Genomic DNA, 12609 nt, shown 5'->3' with positions numbered 1-12609 from the left:
CAACATTATTTCAACTACTTTTAGGGGGGATAGGCTCAGAAATCGTTTACCACAGTGAAATGCTTCTCATTAACTTCATTTTGACTTTTTTTTTTTTTTTTTGCCACCTAATGCGTTTTTTAATTTCCGTCTTCTCTACATAGTATAAAATGTAGTCTTCAAAAAGCGTCTGTTTGTTTGAACTCTCAAAACTCGAGAGCTACCCGGCCGATTTTGCTGAAATTTTCACAGTTTGTTCCTTTAAGTCCTGAGAAGGTTTGCAGACCAGTTCGAAAACAATTCGATGAATAGTTCTTTTTTTGTAGGCCCAATTTTCACATAAATTCCCGAATATGGGGGTGAAAAATTACTCGCAACTAGTAATATTATCTATCGTTGGAAAGGGAAGAATTTTCTGCGTTCTACGAAATTTGTTACAATGCTCTAACTTCTTAGCGGCTGGAGTTTTTTACGTTTTTAGCTCGAATTTTTTTAGGCTTAGCTGAAATTTAGGCAGTACTTTCTTCATTAAATGCATCAATAAAAAGTGAAATAATTGTCCCACAGTTTCCTTTTTGACAGCATTGAAAAGAATTGCTTTTTTTACTCCAGAACTAACTCGACCAAAGGTCGAAAGATTAACCCTCTATCTCCATTAGAAAAAAAGTTACAAGCGAATTAAATGAAGTTCAAAAATCTGTTCTCTATTCAAGTTTTAACCATTATCTCTTGAGTTTCCACGGTAACGCTTTTTGAATCCATTGTTTATTTCCATCTTTCTTATTTTCAATTCTGAAACTTATTTTATTTTGTGTTTCCATGGTTACACCTTTTAAATCCATCTTTCTCTTTTTATTTTAATTTCTTAAAAGTATTTTAGTATGTGTCGTCATTGTTTGGCGAGAAATTTTGCATGATGTTTTTTTTTTCATTTAATCCTGGTTATTGAAGATACTTCACTTAACGCAATGGTTTTTTTTTCATGGTAGACCGAGCAAAGCCGGGCTACGCAGTTAGTCTTTATATAAAAGATAACATTATTTCCCTCTGTAACTGACTATTAATACAATTTGCTCAGTCATGTCGCTGAATGTCTGGTCTTACTAGCCAGTCACTGAAGCACTACTAAAAACCAAACAATTTTTGAATTTTCATAGTATATATAAACTACTGTTTTTAGTTATCTCATTTCAATGGGATATCACGTGATACGTGGTCAAGACGACACCACACCGGTATAAACTCCAAACACTCTTATAACTACAATTTACTTGTTTGATTCATACAAGGCACATTACGTCTAACCATATAGTACAATGTACAGTTTTTAATTCGATTTTACGTATTAGAAAATGAATATATACATGTAAAATTTCCAAACAATTAATCGGTCAAATTTTTAATGAAAAAGCGAAATTTCAATGGACTCTATATTATTCTTTTTCTTTATTTTTATTCATTTATTTATTTTTCAGTCTTGAATACCAGCGTGTTTCAACAGCTCTGAATACAACTTCCTGTCAGAAAGGTCATAGGGAAAAATATGAGATTTTATTTAATTATGTTTTGCCAAACAGAACTAGGGAGGATGTGTTGAAAAATACTTTCCCTTTCAATTTCAATGCAAATTTCTTCAGTTTGTTGAAGCAAACTAGATTGTTTTTAAGCAAAGCAGTCTATTCTTGGTCGAAATGAATATATTAATATGCAATTTATATTCATTACTGTGGGTGAAAGTGTATTTGTTCATAAATAAAATCGTTCATGTAGATAGTATCACAACATTTCTAAATTTTCAACCTAAATTAGGTTTTGTAAAAATCATATTCTTTTATATCAAAGTAAAAGAGCTGTTTGTCTTCAAGTATTCTTCTCATATTTACGTTATTTTACCACTTTCAATAAAAATTCAGTCTACATAAAATTCATGTAAAATCGGAAAATAAGTTATAATTGATTGACATTATTTTACTATTGAATACACATTATAAGAAATTAGAGATGAAGACTCAGATGTAATATGAGCCCACGAAAAATATTTCTCAACGGTGACGAAAATTACTTTTACTGAAATAGGACAACATGAACAAACAAGAACATTTTTATTCATTTTTACATTCTATATGCTACTTACAGGAAATTCAATAGCATGAAAAGATACACATAAAGTAAATGAGAATCACAGAGAAAACTAAGGCTTGAATTTCATTGTATTACTCACTTGCTTGAGTACATACCAGTATGATAATCTAGCTTTCTTTTTCATCTTTCACCACGTTACTATGAGCGAATCTCTGGAGAAATTTCTCACTGTTTGTCCTTACCTTCATATAATTTGTCTTTTATATACGATGCAAACATGTCTACAGTTTCAAAACTGTTTCTTACAGACTGAACTAAAGAAAAACTGAGCATCTTAACTTAAACGTGTTTCATCTATATTAGCTATGTAGAATAATTTCTCAGTCATAGAATCTTGCCTTTAACTACATGAAAGTTAAAAACTCTCTCCTTGAAGAAAGTGCTTAAATTTCAAATGTACCGGTCAGGTTCAAAACATATTTAAGTTTTCTAACGATTTTAATAGATGCCACATTTTTACTTCCTTTTACCAAAAAGGAAGTATTGTATTCGCGAAAAGATTTTTATTCTAAAATCGATCTTAATTTTTATTTTGCTCACCCCCGAATAAATGTTGAGTTTTTTTTTTCGACTCGACCACACGTGGGTAAATGCCTAAGAACATATAAACACGCGAAATATCCATTTTGACGATTCCCGAGTTAATTACAACAAGTTTTCACGTGACATCTGTATGTACGTATGTATGCGTATGTGTGTATATGTGCGTATGTATGTCGCATAACTCAAGAACGCGTATGTCCTAGAAAGTTGGAATTTGGTACGTGGACTCCTAGTGGGGTCTAGTTGTGCACCTCCCCTTTTGGTTGCATTCGGGTGTTTCTAAAGGGGTCTTTTGCCCCATTTGGGGGGGGGAATCATTGTTCATTTCGATGTAAACTCAAGAGATGTTATAATTTGTCGGTCACTTGGCGATATATCGCCAGTCTTTTGGTCGCCATGTTTTGTCGCCAACTTGGCGACAAATTTGGCGATTTTTTTTTTAAAATCTGGTCTCAATTTGGCCACTGTTGGTTATATTTAGAGAGTAAACTATTGAATCATATTAAAATTGCCAATAATGGGAAAATGACACTAACCTGGAGTAAAAGGAAGTCATGTGATGCACACATCAACTCGTTTTTTACAAATATGCTACTTTAAAATTCGCAACATGATATTGTGTTTATCATGTCATAGGTATGTATTTTATTGAAAATTAAAATGTCAAACATATTTTAAAAGCTGCATTTTATGTTTATATAACCTGCAGTAAAATACCTTTTTATTAATAAGTACAAGCATAAGGTAGAGCATAACTTCATGGAATTGAAAATCTGCAAATGGAATATTATATGGTAAGTTTTTAAATGGGATGTACCCCCTGAAGGAAATCTTCCTGAATGAAATGATACCGTAAAACTCCTTTAATACGTAAAACTTCTGTATAAACAATATTCTTTGTAAAAGTAGGCATGACCGTTGCCGTTAGAAATATAAAATTTTCAACAGTCAAATGAACGAACTTTACTCACGACAACATATAATTGTCCATGCGAAAACACTGGACGTCGTAATAATACGCAAATTTTATCAAAAGTTTCACCTTGAGATTTGTTGCTTGCAATAGCAAATGCAGGTATTATTGTGAGAAGGTAATTTATCGAAACTGAAAGCCCTCCCTCCCTCACTCCGTAAAATGATTTATTTAAATATTAAAATCGCGAAAATATAATCAAAATGAAAATATTTTTAATGCCCATTCGGAACTCCAGCGCTCGAATACGCTACCTTGCGGTGATTTATAAAACTGCGAATGCAACTAAAACATTGCCACGTTGCGCTCCACGTGTATCTGTTGACGTAAACGCGATCAGTTTGTTCTGAGTAACGCATTCAACATGTCTAAGAACGCCTTCAACAACAGAAATTAATTCGTCCCTTAGTAGTATTCTCGAGCTTCTCAAAATAATGTTAGTTTTCCTTATTTCTTTCAAAAAAGTATTAAATGGTGGAAGCGTAAACAAGAAAACTCTGGATTAACAAAATTGGATAACGTTATACCAGGTAAAAATTTTTATTGTTTTGTATGAATTTGTAAGAATATGAGTTTTTTTTTAATCTTAAATTAATTTAACTAATCATATTTTACAGCAGCATTTTGTTGGAATGGACAGTATGCAAAATATTTTCTTGAATTTATTATCGTAGAACAAAATGAAAAATGTTTAACCGAGAAAGAATTTACTTTATTCCTTTTATTCTCAGCTGAAAGGTTTCGCCAAATTTGTTTAGGGTTATAGTTTTGGAATTGTGCGAGCAAATTATCCTTGGCGAGATTTCGCGTTTTTAGTTAAACCATTTTTAATTTTTATCATGAGCGGAATAAAATGATAGTAAGATTACAGAATTCGATAAGTAAAAAGAAATAATGGCCAATCAACTGAAAAGAAAACTACCACCATATATAAACTGTGAGTACACATTTTATTTATTTTGTTCTGAGTGAATTTGAATAAATATCAGTTTTTCAATTCGATGAAAAAAAAACGAACTTAACAACATTGACTGGACACTTTTCCTTAACCTAATTCCACATAAATGATTTCAATAACCTTTGTTACTACAGTATCCTACTGAAATAGAAAGTATGCAAATAAATTTTCTTGAAAATATTTATCGCAGAACAGATTGAAAAATCCAGAAAGAACGTTAAGAATTTGAACAATAAAAAATAAAAGTTCGCCAAAAATCTGTTTATAAGGTTATGGTTTTAAAATTGTGTGAAAGAATAATGTATCTTGACAAGATTTCGCATATCAGGTAAATCATTTCCATGACTAATGAATTAAATGCATGATTTCTTTAGATATCCAATCATATAGTCATAGAAATAAATTATCTAGTGTTAAACGTTACTCTTGACAGTCTGCCACGTATGTGCACTATGTGACAAAAATGTCAACAAATGCCGGAAATGTCACGAAACTGAACTTAATATGTACTAATGTATAGAAAAAACGGTACAAAATGAAAATGCCGTTCGAAGCGAACCAAAAATTTATGAATTCCGAATTCAACATCGTGAAAATGGCTGCTTCAGAACAACTTACTGTGTGTTCTGCATTAATTGTTTACTTTCGTAATACTTTTTGGTTTCTAATCTCTTTCTATATGGGTCAGAATAACCAAAAGACTTTGAAAAATCTTTTCAAATGAATAAAGCGAAAAAATCATACATAACAACAAAAATCACAACACTTTTAGCATTTTCTTCGTTACCACATGCGTTTGTTTTAGTTTTTAATTCCGCCATTAGACAGTGACTGCAGTGCCCCCTATAGTTCGTTGGAGTTGCGAATAGTTAACCCAAAAGCCTCAATAATATTAATAATAAAAGCTAGTATTTCATTTCTTTATACTCAAGCGAGGATTGGCAACACCACAATATTATCCGGCAATTTCTTCACGCTAACTATGTCGCGTGAAAAAGCAAATAAAAATGAATTTTCACTAACTTTTAATTGCTTCTAGTTCATTTTCTAGTCTTCTTAGCGGGTTTTCGTTTTTTCGCCGTAAACGAGGGGCAAACGTTTTTAGAAGTGTTTTCACGAGCTTTCCAACCATACCAAGCTCGAAGCGCTAAAATGCATTTTTCGTGTAGAAAAAGCGGTTTAAAACATGAATTAAAACTTAATGTTTCACGCTCCCAACAATGAATTTCAACAATGGAAAAGAGATAAAATTAAAATTTTTGAGTTTCGCTAACTATTGGGTTGTTCGGAAAGTAATTTCGTTTTTTCCCGTCAGAGGACTTAATTACGTTTTTTCGAAACCAACTTCACACTTAAGCCGCATAACCATTATATGTCTTGAGAGCTGATATTGCAAGGCTTGTGTGTGAAAAAGTTCTATTAATTCTACGCAGTAGTTTTTGGTTGGTGCCCTTTTAAATATGGAGAGCAATAAGCAGCATTTTCGTCATATTTTACTTTTTTACTTCAGAAAAGGTAAAAATGCTGTCCAAGCGAGAAAAAAATTGACGGATGTGTATGGAGAAGGCGTGTTAACAGTACGCCAGTGTCAGAACTGGTTTGCAAAATTTCGATCCGGCAATTTTGATGTCGAAGATGCACCACGATCTGGAAGGCCGGTCGAAGCTGACAAAGATGCGATAAAGGCATTAGTTGATGCAAATCGGCGAATAACCACACGAGAGATCGGTGAGAGATTAAATTCGTCGAATTCGACTGTTTATGGCCGTTTGAAAGGCATGGGCTTAACCTCGAAGCTCGATGTGTGGGTGCCCCATGTCCTTAAGGAGCGAAATTTGTGTCGTCGCGTTGACGCGTGTGATTCGCTCCTCAAACGTCAAGAAAATGATCCATTTTTGAAGCGGATTATTACTGGGGACGAAAAATGGGTTGTATACAACAATGTTAAACGCAAGAGGTCATGGAGCAGAAAAGATGAACCGGCTCAAAGCGTGTCAAAAGCCAACATTCACCAAAAAAAGGTGATGCTCTCCGTTTGGTGGGATGTCAAAGGAATCGTTTTTTTTTTTTTTTTTTTTTTTTTTTTTTTTTTTTTTTTTTTTTTTTTTTGAGCTTTTGCTGGATAATACAACGATTAATTCAGAAGTCTATTGTCATCAGCGCTGGACAAATTGAATGATTCACTTAAAGAGAAGAGGCCCGAATTAATCAACAGGAAGGGTGTAGTGTTCCACCAGGATAATGCGAGACCTCACACAAGTTTGGTCACTCGCCAAAAACTTTTACAGCTTGAATGGGACGTACTGCAACATCCACCATATTCTCCAGATCTGGCGCTTTCCGACTACTATTTGTTCCGGTCCCTGCAAAATTTTTTGGACGGCAAAACCTTTACCTCAAATGAAGATGTCAAAAACCACCTGAACCAGTTTTTTGCCAGCAAGGACCAAAACTTTTATGAGAGGGGAATTATGTTACTGCCAGAAAGATGGCAAAAGGTGTTGGACCAGAATGGCCAATATATAATTTAATAAATTATTTATTCATTATACGAAAACTGTCTTTCATGTTCCCCAAAAAAAACGAAATGACTTTCCGTACAACCCAATAAAAAACGCTTATAACTTTTTTTCTATTGGATTAAGGTTATTGGACCTTGGGCGCCCTGACACTTTCTTCGTTAGGAGTATTTTTTAAAGACCTATCCAACCATATTAATTTCGAAAAAATCGGACCATCCGTTCGCGTAGAAAGAGCCATTTAGGACGAAAATGCGTTTTTTATTAACATCTCCGTTAATTAGCGTTCGATTTCAAAAAATTTTATTGATGACACTAAAATTCGGCAATAGCTACTGAACAAAAAAAAGAATGAAGGAAATCGGTTCACAAACAGAGGAGAAATCGGTACCGAAAGAAAACGGCTTGCCTATTAATATATAAAGATTATAACTTTGAGTTAGCTTTTTCTCGTTGTCATGGCAATCTGAAAAATCCGCACAACATCAACTTTCGTCAAGTGAAAATAATAATCAATTCGTGATTGCTCAATAAGTTGACAGAGTTATATACCTGCAAATGCTATGTTACATGTCATGTTTTTAAATAAAACTTAATGAAGTGCATCTAATTTTGATAATATATTTGTGTACATCCCTAATTGTGATAGAGTAGAGCAAATGTTTATAAAATTGTATGCCTGCAAATGCTATGTTATAAGTCTGGCAATAAAGCAAAAAATAATTCACACTAATTTAAAACTTAATGCATTTGGTATTAGCACCATTTACTTATTTATTATTGCCCATCAGTGTTTTAACTATTGAATCATTTAATTCCTCGACCAGCTACCGAAGTCATTTTCCAATCTGGAAAGGTTAAGCTTGATAATTTGAATACGTGTCGATACATGCGTGATTAAAGACGATATTTTGACTCAAATCGTTTATGATCCATTAAGATTTAAATGCTTCAAAGGGAGGGCCATTATTTTAATAACCGCAACATTAATGTTTCTCGTATAACAGTAAAATCGTTGTTAACTGCGCAGTGAGAGATGGGAGAAATGGTTGAAATATAATTTGTATTTAATGACGCAAAGATGTAAACATAAAATGCACCGTGTGGCTGTAATAATACAGAGCAATTTCAATAATCAGTTTTGAGGGTTGAAAAAAGATTAAGACGCTCATGGTGCGTGAAGTTAAGTTTCAAAATTGCATTTCTGAAGTTATAAAAGACATATTTGCCTGAAATGTAGTAGGTTATTAACGAAAACCATTATGTTGGATAAATGATGTAGATGTACCTTGTTTATCATAGTAATTTGCTGTTAATTTTCAATATTAAAGTAGGTTTTGAATCATGCTAAATTTCCAATGTAATTTAAACATTAACGGACAATATTGTCATGATTAATTTATATTCGTTTTGGTTATTTTGTGCCATGCCCACGCCGACGAACTCTGCACCACTTCAAATTTTTTTAGTATATATAACCTTACATAGTATTTAAGATTATATATTTAAGGCTCCCTAAATCTTCAAAAAAAATAATATTTCAGTTTTTATATATTCAAAATATTCAAATCAACAGTTATCAAGCGACATCGACTTCATATTTCTATGTTGATTAAAAGCTACTCAATTTAATTATAATAGTTAATTATAATAAATAACTTAATTATGATAAATTATAATAATAAATTATAATAAATAAATTAATTATATAAATTACAATAATTAATTATAATAAATAAGTTATAATATATAATAAATTTCATAAATATAATACAAAATGCATTAATTATAATAAATTAATTATAATAAATTATAATTAATTACAATAAATTATAATTAATTACAATAAATCAATTAATTATAGTAATTTAAAATAATTGATTATCATAATTAATAATAAATTATAATGAATTATTTGGGCAGGAATGTATTAAAATGTACTCACAATTTTACTTTCAAACGCGATTTTCTCAAAACATCAATTTTAAAAACTCTGTTCCTTTTTCTAGAGAACAACTTCCATATTACTTTGAAATGTTCACTACATTTTATTTACATGTTCATTTTTATCCTGAAGCAAAATTTTTGTTCCAGGACTCTTTTTTTTAACTCGACAGCTGTTTTATGGTTGCAAACTTCCTTCTTTTTTTCATTTAAACAATGACTATTTGACAAAATTTAATAAATTGTGAAACCTTAAAATTTTACTTCAATGGATCTTTTGAAAACACTGTGAAAATTGTTACTTTCTATTACTAAAACTTTTTGGGAAAAGATACAGAAAGTTTGGCAATTCAATATTACGTGTATCGAGGGTACCGATCCCCCTTTAAAAAGTCGAGAACGTCCAGTGCTGCACTCTCCTGAAAATGTTATGAAAATAAGTTTTCTATTCTTTGTTTTACAAAAACAAATGAAGAAACATATTTTGCCAGTAGTGTACCTAGCTTATTCAATGATTTTAATAATTCTGAACATTTGCTACATACAATAACCCTGAAGTGACTGCTTGAAAGCTATTTTTCCATTTGTTGAAATTGCTCTAACTACGTTATAATGCTTTAGGCAATATTACAGCTCGAGTAAAAACTTTAAATCCAGTAAAAAAAATTGAGAAAACGGAAAATGAAATTGAAAGGATTTTAATATGATTGAATTATTAATTATTAATGTTTGTTTGTAAGAAATAACGCAATAGACAGGTTTTGTGAAGTATGCAACTACCAGAAAAACAGTGATACATTCAAAGTTAGTATTTCAGCATGAGTAAGAACTTTAAGGACGCTAGTATTTTTTAAAAGCTACATGTACATTTACTGTAATAAATATCACAGCAGTTAATAAGAATGTGGAAACCTTCAACTTGTAACGTTTTCATTAATTTCTTCGAAATTTTGGCGCTCTTTGTAAAGATGTCGAATATCTGGTCATGAATGAGGGCAGACTGAGGTTTTTTCATCAACGGAGATGAGTAGCTGTACTTTTGCGAAAAAATAAAAAGATCGAAGACTGCAGTCAATAATTTTTTAAGATTGAAACACAATTATTGTAAAAGCAACACTGGTGGAAGACCTACAGCTTTGTCCTCAAGTTGTGAAAGAAGAGTTTGCAAACTTTCATCAACTGAAAAGTACTCAAATGGAAAACTCATTCAGACGACAGGCTTAAATGTTTGTCAAAAGACGATACATAACACAATTGAAGGTTTGAAAGTTTTATTCGTGCAGTAAAATTGGCTAAGCCTCAGTTATTGAATCGGCACAAAATAGAGCGTTTGAACTTTAGCCAGAAAGTCATGACCTAGGATAACCAATGGATAAAAATAATTTTTTCTAATGAAAAGAAGTGGAACTTGAAAGTACCAGATTGATGGAAGTACTATTGGCGTGGTTCACGAAAAGTTAAAGAAATATTTTCAAACCGCCAGTGGAGGCTCTGTCATAAACTGGGGGTGCTTTGTTTACAATGGTATGGGGCCCAGTTGCGTTTCTTCCAGGTGAAATGAATTCAGCAACAAAATAAAATGTCCTCGCAAGTCATCTTTTACTAAATGCTGAGTTTATTGCTGGAAAATATGGGGAATATCAGCAAGACAATGCATCTATCCATTCGAGTAACAGTACAAAAAATTGTTTCTATTTAAACAATGTTGAAACTTTGAAACGGCCAGCTAAGTCTCTAGATATCAAATCAATCGAGATCTTATTGGGCGACATAGCAAGACACGTTTATGCAAATGGGAGACATTTTACTTAATCAATAGAGTTGAAATCTACTGTCGAAGATGAATCGTATAAAATAGATCCCGAACTTTGTCAAAAACTTGTTTCACTTATAAAAACAAGAATATTTCAAGTAATTCGAAGAAGTTGCTCCTACACAAGCTTCTAAATGTTTTTATTTTTTTTTTTCTTCCTGTGCTTTTCTCTATGCTGGCCTTAAAGATTTTACTCAGGCTCAAATGCTGATCCGTAATATTTTCTGACAATGAAATAATTACAAATGATTTTTTTGTCTTCTTAACTTGTATTTAAGTTATTATCAATCAAATTATGTTTTGATCCTCAGTTAAAGATGTGTCCAATTCCTCAAAAACGTTTAGTGGCCTTAAAGTTTTTACTCAAACTGTATATATGATAGAAATCTTGTGATGTCATGAAGTGTATGGCTTCATTTTTAAATTTCTAGAATATTTATTTTTCTATATTGAAGTTACACTACTTTTATTAAAATATTGTATTTTGCATCCTATTTCTGACGTGGATGAAATTGCTCTATATGGCAGAATACTTTGAACAATGCTAATAATTCATTAATACTTAGGGCCATTCCACGGAAAACGGTAATTTTGTCCCGCACGTAACGCATTTCATAATAAAGAATAATTTAAAAGATGATGAAAAAAATTTTTGTTACTTAAGAAATCACAAACGCATGTGTGACTTCTTAAATAAAAACTTTCTTCAAAAATTATTTCTTTTTTATGAAATATAGGAACCGTCACGTGCGGGACGAAATAACCATTTTCAATGGAATGGGCACATACATTTTTTTTTTCAATGGTTTAAATAATTATTTCTAAACTAATGAGATATGTTTCCTTTACGTTGGAAGAATAGCTTTCAAAATGTACAATTTGTTTCGCCATGCCTTGTATGAAAGCAATTTAGCTGTAAGTTCAATCTATGATAGTAGTATCTGCTACAAAACAATCATAATAGAAATATTCTAGGTAGCACACGTAATGTTTTAACGTTAATAAAACGTTATGACGTTGACATGCAAATTGTGCCTCACGGGAGGTCACTAATTATAAAAAATAAGCATGTATATAACACACCGTTATTTTACGCATATTTTTGGTTGCTCTGAATGAGGCCAATTAAGCAAGCTGAACAAAAGCAAGCTCATAAGTAAATATTGATGAAAAGTAGTTTCAACATTAAAATAAATTTTAACCAGAACAGCTGAATTAAGCACATCAAAAATTGCATTCACTCTAAAAAAACAATTTCAAAAATGACGAAAAAGTACTCAAATTTGAACATATCGCGAGTCAAAATGTCTCTGACTACGTAGTATTCAAATTTGAAGTATTCAAATACTTAAAAAAATGCTCAAACAACTTATGTGCTCATTTTTGAGGTATTTGTGATCATTTTTGAATGTGTCATAATTTCAGAACTGAGTATTATGCACTCATTTTTGAGTATGAAATAAATCAGCTTACTATTTGAAAACAAGGTTACTCATATTTGAAACAAAAGTTTTCAAGAAAATTTTGAATCATGAATGCACTCAGTTTTGAAAACTTCACTTTTCTCAGTGTTATTTTTCCTATTAAAAAGATTATTTGCTTTGATCTTGAAATTAGAACTCGTTCAATATTTCATTGCAGAGCAATCGCAGAAGCAAATTAAATTCCTTTACTTCGAAAACATACACAAATCTACTAATTTGCATAAATATTACTTTTTGCAAGTTTCAGCAGTTAC

Source organism: Uloborus diversus, chromosome 5 (assembly GCF_026930045.1).
Source record: "Uloborus diversus isolate 005 chromosome 5, Udiv.v.3.1, whole genome shotgun sequence".
Classification (NCBI taxonomy): Eukaryota; Metazoa; Arthropoda; class Arachnida; order Araneae; family Uloboridae; genus Uloborus; species Uloborus diversus.
The sequence above is the reverse complement of the archived record's forward strand: the minus strand, read 5'-3'. Positions refer to the sequence as shown.